A 9,168-nucleotide genomic window follows, 5' to 3' on the forward strand; every position below is an offset into this window, starting at 1 on the left:
GAACAAGAGTTCCTGCAGGTTGGAGGCGAGAGGAGGCCTGTGTTTGAACACATTAGTCAGCACTGAAGTTAGATAGGTTTACAATCAGGGTAATTGACACTTCTCTAGCCAAGAGCTAGCAATTATCAAATCAGCATTGTGATGATGGGTCGAGGTTCTTTCCCTGGAATGGATAATTTAGTTTAGAGATACAGCGTGGAAACAGGCCCGTCGGCCCACCGAGTCCGTGCCGGCCTCCACACTAACACTATCCTATACACACTAGGGCCAATTTACAAACTTAACCAAGCTAGGAGCAAAGAGGTCCTTCTGCAGTTGTACAGAGCCCTAGTGAGACCACACCTGGAGTATTGTGTGCAGTTTTGGTCCCCTAATTTGAGGAAGGACATTCTTGCTATTGAGGGAGTGCAGCGTAGGTTTACATGGTTAATTCAGCGTAGGTTTACATGGTTAATTCCCGGGATGGCTGGACTGTCATGTGCTGAGAGAATGGAGCAGCTGGGCTTGTACACTCTGGAGTTTAGAAGGATGAGAGGATACCTCATTGAAACATATAAGATTGTTAAGGGCATGCACACGCTAGAGGCAGGAAACATGTTCCCGATGTTGGGGGAGTCCAGAACCAGGTTGTCACAGTTTAAGAATAAGGAGTAAACCATTTAGAATGGAGACGAGGAAACACTTTTTCTCACAGAGAGTGGTGAGTCTGTGGAATTCTCTGCCTCAGAGGGCGGTGGAGGCAGGTTCTCTGGATGCTTTCAAGAGCTAGATAGGGCTCTTAAAAATAGCGGAGTCAGGGGATATGGGGAGAATGCAGGAACGGGATACTGATTGGGGATGATCAGCCGTGGTCACATTGAATGGCGGTGCTGGCTCGAAGGGTGCTCCTGCACTCTTCCAGACTTTTATAGTTTGGAACATTAGAAAATAATTGACTATATATCTTCAGTGGTTGTTGGCCATTATTAGTAAATGGTCACATTCTTTGACAAAAACTATATTAAAGCTGAAAAACTTTTTTTTTAAACAAAAAGCTCCAGAACCAATTGACTTGCCTTGTAAGTAGGCTCATTAAGTAATCGGGATCCTGCAAATGCAATTTGTATTTGTAGCCCCCAACTCTCAGCCACAACTACTGGAGCTGGTCCTCGTTCTCGTGCAGCAACATTTTGCTGAGCAACTTGTGTTCCTCAGTAAAGTTGTTGAAGGCAGCAAACTGCAGTGCGTGGCGCTGCTCCCTCGAGCCTCAACACCAGAGTTTGATGCTGCAGGCGGTTACGGGCTCCATGGAGTTTAACTTTGTTTTCCCTGTTTCCAAATGCCAAACATGTTGAGTCAAGAGTGTTTTATTGTCACGTGTCCTAGATAGAATAATGACATTCTTACCTGTAGCAGCACAACAGAATATGTAAAAATCTGTAAACAATAAATGTGAAAATGGTTCAGTGTGTGTATATTTATATATGTAGTGTGTGTGTATATCACTGTGTGTAGATATATATATATGTGTGTGTGTGTGTGTGTATGTGTGTGTGTGTACATATATATAATGTGTGTGTGTGTGTGTGTATATGTATGTGTGCGTGTATACATATATATAATATGTATTTGTGTGTGTGTGTGTACATATATAATATGTGTGTGTGTATATGTGTGTGTGTGTATACATATATATAATATGTATGTGTATATATATATGTGTATATATATATGCATGCGCGCACGCACACGCACACGTACAGCCGCTGATATACACAAACTGAACTTTTTCACGTTTATTATATCGTTTACATACTATTATATGTGTGTGTGTGTGTGTATATATGTGTGTATATATATTTGTATGTGTGTATATATGTGTGTGTGTACATATATACACACACACACTGAACTTTATATATGCTCACATATACGCACGCACATACATACACAAAGACGCACATGCATGCAAACATACAAAAGCAATCTATGTAGTCTTGAAGGTAGATAAAAGTGCTGGAGAAACTCAGCGGGTGCGGCAGCATCTATGGAGCGAAGGAAATAGGCAACGTTTCGGGCCAAAACCCTTCTTTAAACTATGTAGTCTTGAGATTATTTGAAGGTGAATTGATGATTGTAAATTGCCCTGTACAGTGGTGTGGGAGGAGAAAGGCAGGTGGGGTGCAGTGAGTAGAATTGATGAGTGTAAGAGGAAAATGGAGTGGTTGCAAGTGGATGTTTGATGGTGGATGTGAGGCAGTGAGCCGAAAGCCCTGGATCTGTGGTGTATGACTTTTACTAAAACAATGCAGTATCTAGCAAAGTACTGGGTTGATTATGAGATTAGGACAGAGAATAAACAAAAAGACTCATCTGTAAATAAGTCTTTAACCAAGTATATCCATGAAGAAATTCTAAATTCCTGATTAGATTGTTTTGACAGATTCCTACAGTTGGCCCTTGGAAAAGTCATGTTTTGTATTTGGTATAATTTAATCCTGATGGAATAAATGTCTGTGGTTATTTGCCAAAGAACAGATGACTCGTTTGTCTGTTAACAATGTCCAGTGACTGTACTGAAATGAGCACTTTTGCATTTAACCAATCAAAAACAATTCCATGAGCCACTGAAGGCTTTGTTACGCAAGGTCCACAATGGGGAGACATACCTGACATATTTATTCCATTATGTGTTCTGGCTGTTTACTGTCCATCTCTAAATGCAGTTAAAGTACCTGATGAGCAGTTGAAAACCATAGCCTGAAGGGCCACAGACGAGAACTGCGATTAAACTCAAGTTAATTTCTAGTGTAGGAAGGAACTGCAGATGCTGGTTTACACTGAAGAGAGACACAAAAATCTTTTGATGCCACGTTTTCACACCTTGTCCCGAAACGTTGCCTATTTCCTTCGCTCCATAGATGCTGCTGCACCCGCTGAGTTTCTCCTGTACTTTTGTCTACCTGAGTCTTGTACAGGGTCGGATCAAGTAAAGACAGCTGGTCCCTGCCCCAATGGTGAATCAGATGGTGTTTATTACATACCATTTGTTTTGTGCACATCGTTGAACGTTAGGAGTCTTTTGCTCCCAGAGTGGATTACCTGCCTTCATTGTGTACTGGGATCACTAGTCGGCATGGACATGGTGGGCCAAAGGGACTGTTTCCGTGCTGTGTCTAAATTCTAATCATGCCCAATTTGAACATTATTATTTCCAGATTTGTGTAACTAGCCTTGTGACACACGCACACACACACACACACAATCTCACAAACACACACACAGTCAGGACGACTTGTATTTTAGTAGTTTTTCTCACGACAGTTTGGGAATGGTTGTGATGTTGGGAAGCACAGGGCTGAATTATACTTTTCCGCACTTGTCATAATCTGTGTTTCGGTCATGGTTGATTGGTTTGTGTTCCTCATCGATGGGTCCGGCAACCACAAGCTATTTAATTTATTTAACACAGGCGGTAGTGTTAAACTTCTGTTGATATTCATTGTCCACTTCTGACCACGGCAGAGGAGGCAACAATGTTGGTGGGTGCACAAAAATGCTGGAGAAACTCAGCGGGTGCAGCAGCATCTATGGAGCGAAGGAGATAGGCTGGGTGGGTCCCAGTTCAAACTAAGCAAAGATCAGTCTGCCTTGGTCTACGCGATCTCCCATTTGCCAAACATTTAAACTCCAGTTCCCACACTGACCTGGGCTTCCTTCCCCAGCTGTTATCAAGCAACTGAACCATCCTGCCACAACCAGAGAGCAGTGCTGATCTAATACCCACCTCAATATTACAATAACCATATAACCATATAACAATTTACAGCACGGAAACAGGCCATCTTGACCCTTCTAATCCGTGCCGAACACATATTCTCCCCTAGTCCCATATACCTGCGCTCAGACCATAACCTTCCATTCCCTTCCCGTCCATATAACTATCAATGGTGACCCTCGGACTATCCTTGATCGGACTCTGCTGGCTTTACCTTGCAATAAACTTTATTCCCTTCTCATGTATATATCCGCTGTAAATGGCTTTGTTATTGCTCGATTGTAATCATGTTTTTGTCTTTCTGCTGACTGGTTAGCATGCGACAAATAGCTTTTTGCTGTACCTCGGTACATGCCCAAATTGGAGGAACAGCACCTCATATTCCGCTTGAGCAGCTTACTACCCAGCGGTATGGTTATTGATTTTTCTAATTTCAAGTAACCCTTGCATTCCCTCCCTCTCCGTCCCTCCCCAACCCTAGTCACCCTCGTTTCACTGTTCGTATCCCTTCATTATCATCTTTTCCACAGCCAACAGTGACCTATTGTGGGCTCTTTAGCCATCGGAGCCATCTCTGTTTTGTTCTATACCTTTTCATACCACTAGTTTCCCTCTCCCCTGAATCTCTGTCTGAAGAAAGGTCTTGACCTGAATCATCGCCTATTCCTTTTTCTCCAGAGATGCTGCCTGACCGGTTGAGTTACTCCAGCATTCTATGTCCATCTCGAAGCAAGGATGAGCTTACAATACTGGATGTTCCTGCAGATGGCAGATGTTCCTCCTTGATCCAGGAATTCCATGTTTACTGTTACTGAGACAAGCCTTTAACTTTAACTTTATTGAACCTGAATCCCATAGTAGATGAGGAAGTTTGCATTTCCGGATCAGCTGTCCAGAACTGTCTGCTAGTCCAGTTAACCTTCAGTGCCCTGAGCTGATTTTAGTTGGAATTAGTCCAGATAGATGTTATTCTAGTTAATTTTCAAAGCTTGGTATTTGCGAATAGCAATGGGATATATTTAGAAAAGAGATCTGATTTCAATGTTGTTTAGTTTAGAGATACTGCACCGAAACAGGCCCTTTGGCCCATCGAGTCCATCCCTGCCTATTAACACTATCCTACACACACTAGTGACATTTTACTATTTAACCAAGCCAATTAACCTACGAACCTGTGTAGGGCAGATGCTGGTTTAAATCGAAGATGGACACAAAATGCTGGAGTAACTCAGCGGGCACGGCAGCATCTCTGGAGAGAAGGAATGGGTAATGTTTCGGGTCGACCTACAAACCTGTTTGTCTTTGGAGTGTGGAAGGAAACTAGAGATCCCAGATAAAGCTCGCGCAGGTCATGGGGAGAACGAACAAACTCCGTACAGACAGCACCCGTAGTCAGGATCGAACCTGGGTCTCTGGCGCTGTGAGGCAGCAACTCTACTGCTGCGCCACCGTGCCGCCCCTGAGATAAGGAATTTAGCATTTCCGGATCAGTGGTGAGGAGCTGTGTCTGCTGTCTGCTGGTCCAGTTAACCTTAACCTCCAGAGCTGATCTCAGCTGGATCCAGTCTAGATGTTATTCTAGTTAATTTTGAAAGCTTGGTGATTGGCAATAGCAATGGGATATTATTGGAAAGGAAGTCTGAATTAAATGCTGATAGTTCATGACACAAAATGTGGGGAAAACAAAGTGGTCTGGCATTCCTTTGAATATTGCCACTGGTAAGAGTTTAACATGAACCCAGTAGTTCCTGAGTTACCATATGTGGTAAAACGGGTTCTAAATAACTGCTTCCTAAGACACATTTTCTTCGGAATGTCTGCGTTAAAATCCGAAAACTGCCTCACAATAAAAAAAATAGCTCTGTAGAATCCAGACACCCAAACATCATCTCGTTCCAGCAATGCTGAATATTTGAAATAAATGAGTCTTCTCTGAGCTTGATGTGTTCACTGTTTAAACAGCACTGTCGCAACAAAACATTGCAGTCTTCTTAGACACTCTAATTGGCAACTGCTGCGAAAGGCAGAAATAAAAACAGTTTTTAAAAATATCACGGGCTTCTATGAAATGCTGACTCATTATACACAAGGGCAATTACAACTTGCCATGGGCTCTGACTGTGTTCACTCAAATGTTAACTCTTTGGTTAGTTGGATTGAGCAGAGGTCTTTGTTCGTATCCAACTTTCTAGATGCCCTGGGCAGGCGTTCAGAGATCAAATAGACAATTATACCGCGCCAATTAGCCTACAAACTAGTTGGAATTAAATTAGAGCCAAATGACTTGCTTCCACTTCAATTCCAAGGTGGCTGGAGGGTTAGTTTTAAGTTTAGATTAGCGATACGGCGCAGAAACAGGCCCTTCAGCCCATCTAGTCCGTACCACACATTCATTGAAAATCCTAAAGATGTGGGTTGATGGGTTAATTGGCCACCAAATTGCCCTTGGACAGGAAAGGTTTAGAAGTTTAAAGGTTAAGAGGGATGTGGGCAGGTGGTACTAGTATAGTTGGGGCATCTTGGTCGAAGGGCCTGTTTCTGTGCTGTATTACTCTGTCATGTTTAACCGGCAAAATCTGGCAATGTGGTGGAAATGGAATTGGTGTAGTATTGGTGTCATGGAATGCTTGGTGGTCAGTGTGGACTTAATAGGCCAAAGAACCTTGGAACCAAAGAAGGCCGGCACAGTGGTGCAACGGTAGAGATGCAGCGTGGAAACAGAACCATCAGCCCAATGAGTCCGCGCCGACCAGCGATCCCTGCACACTTGCACTGTCCTACACACACCAGGGACACTTTCCAATTATACCAGGCCAATTAGCCTACAAACCTGTATGTCTTTGGAGGGTTAATAAATACTCATTCACCAGACCTTGAGAATAAAATAGTTACTGTAGCATTATGGTTAAGATGTTGCAAGGCTTGCTTTGCTGATCTTGACATCCCACCATGGAGTCAAAAAATCAAGTCATTTGTGAAATTAAAAACTCAGTGATGGAAAGCAGGCATTCCTTTCATGGGATGAATATGTTTATTGGGAGTGAGATGCTATATTGTGGACATGTTGCGCCATATCACAAGGTTCTACAAACCTTTGGTTAATACTGGTGTTAGTTGTGGGTGTCAAGGGGCTGTCCCACTGCGGAGACCTAATCCGCGAGTTCACAAGACTGTCTTCGACCTTCAAGTTCAAGGGCAGTTGCATGGAAAACCTCGAGCTGGATCGACCGTCAGCCATGAAACCGTGAGCTGGACCTTGCGTCACCAAGATATATGGAAGATATACGCTACCAGGGTGCAAGGAGTTCAAACTCGGCTATCTGATTAGACAGTTTTGGTTTGGCATTTGGCTCTCCAGGAATCTTGTTCCCACACTCTGTGAGTTTGCTGGAAATTTTATTATGCTATTTATTATGTAACATCTTAAAACTGAAGCACCAGCGTGCTTGAGTATTAGTTGGGATAATATTTAATAGTTTGCAAATGGCCAATCTTGCATCCAAGTCTTAAGCTTGCCGCATTAACGGTGCCTTAAGGGTCTGTCCCACTTTCACGAGGTAATTCACGAATTCTCCCGGGTTTTCCCCTTGATTCAAACTCGCAGAATGTTCGTAACGAGTCCGTTGGAGTTCCTAGATATATCGTAGCGGCTCGTTATGCTGACCGTAGCTACTCGTGACATCAGGTAAGTTGGGACGTTTTTTCCAGCCCGATAGAAAATGGCCACGAGTAAAAAAAAATGGTGTCGGGACGAAAGAAATTGCAACTTTTTACTCGTAAGGGGGGCATCAAAATAGCCGTGGGAATTTGTAGACATTGTCATAGGAGCTCGTGAACATAGTCGTGGAAGGTCGTAGGAGTTCGTACATTACCACGATCTTGATTTGTTTTTTTAGGTCCTTTAAACTCGGCAGAGGTTTTGAATTAAGTCGTGAAAGTGGGACAGGCCCTTTACTATATTTAATTGTATTGTATTGTATTCAAATTTATTGTCATTGTCTCAATTAGAGACAACAAAATGAATTTCCCTTTACAGTCAGTATCATAAAAATAAATAAATAATAAATATTTAAACATATTAAAAAAATAAAATAGAATTTAAAAAAAAAAGCACAAACACAGAAAGTCCACGACACAACACAACACAGCGGTATCAAGGTGAGGATGGCACCATTGTCCAGCCAGCCTCCCCTCCGATCTTCCCAGATGTTCATCTGTGGTCGGGGTCTATCGAGCACCCGTAGTCGCTGCCCCTGGGAGGCCCGATGTTCAGGCCCTCACGCCGGGCTAGTGGAACGCCAACGCCGATCCCCGAAGGTGAACATCCTCCTCCTCAGTGGCCCGGACCTCCCGATCAGCCGCCTCCCGCAGCCGGAGTCCGCAGCTCCCGAGTCCGCAGGTCGAGCCGGGCAGAGTCGCAGGACCCCGTGTTGTTGATCAGCGCCGCCCGCGTTGGGAGCTCCGCAAACCGCAGCTCCATGATGTCGGTGCAGCAGTTCCAGCACTCCGGGCTCCAGACGGCGACCCCTGGTAATTCAAAGTCAGTGGGGAAAAAGCATGTCCAATACTATAACTTTGACTGCTGCAGTCTTGGAACCTCCCTGCTCTGCAAAGTACGTCAGATCATACAGAAAAGGATGCCAAAGATGTTATATATCTGCAAGTTTGTTATGGTTACTGTATTTAAACTAGTTCATCTGGTTTTGCCTGTGCGGATGGCGTTATTAAGTTTGTATTTGGACATAGTTGGGAATGCTGCGAAGGTGTTTGGACAGAGAGAGAGAGAGGAACTTAAACAATGGTAGACAAAAGTGCTGGAGAAACTCAGCGGGTGCAGCAGCATCTATGGAGCGAAGGAAATAGGCAACGTTTCGGGCCGTTTCGGCCCGAAACGTTGCCTATTTCCTTCGCTCCATAGATGCTGCTGCACCCGCTGAGTTTCTCCGGCACTTTTGTCTACCTTTGAATTTCCAGCATCTGCAGTTCCTTCTTAGAGACTTAAACAATACTGTTTTAATACCTCGTGCATTAAATAATGCTGTAAGCTCGCCGCTTCTTGCCACTTGCAGGATCTCGAAACCCAGTTCTGGGCTGAGACCTACCGCAGCTGTGGGAGTATTTGAAGTTGGTGCCAGTGAGCGCGGACCTGCAAATGATCACCTTCCAACTGTGACTAGTAAAAGACCCCACTCCATTCTGGCATGTTTCCATCTCCATTTCCATCACCTACTAATTTCCATTAAACTGTTCCAAGTAGTTGGAAAGTTGAATCGAGTGCTTAACTCGGACTTATGTTGTCCGATCTTGTTTCATCACAAGTGGGATGTGGGAGGAATTTTTATTTTTTAAATTTTTATTATGTAAATTAGTTTTACATATTTGTTCCCATTTGGTTCTTCAGCTTCAACGTG

This window comes from Leucoraja erinacea, chromosome 30, assembly GCF_028641065.1.
Source record: "Leucoraja erinacea ecotype New England chromosome 30, Leri_hhj_1, whole genome shotgun sequence".
In the NCBI taxonomy this organism is placed as follows: domain Eukaryota; kingdom Metazoa; phylum Chordata; class Chondrichthyes; order Rajiformes; family Rajidae; genus Leucoraja; species Leucoraja erinaceus.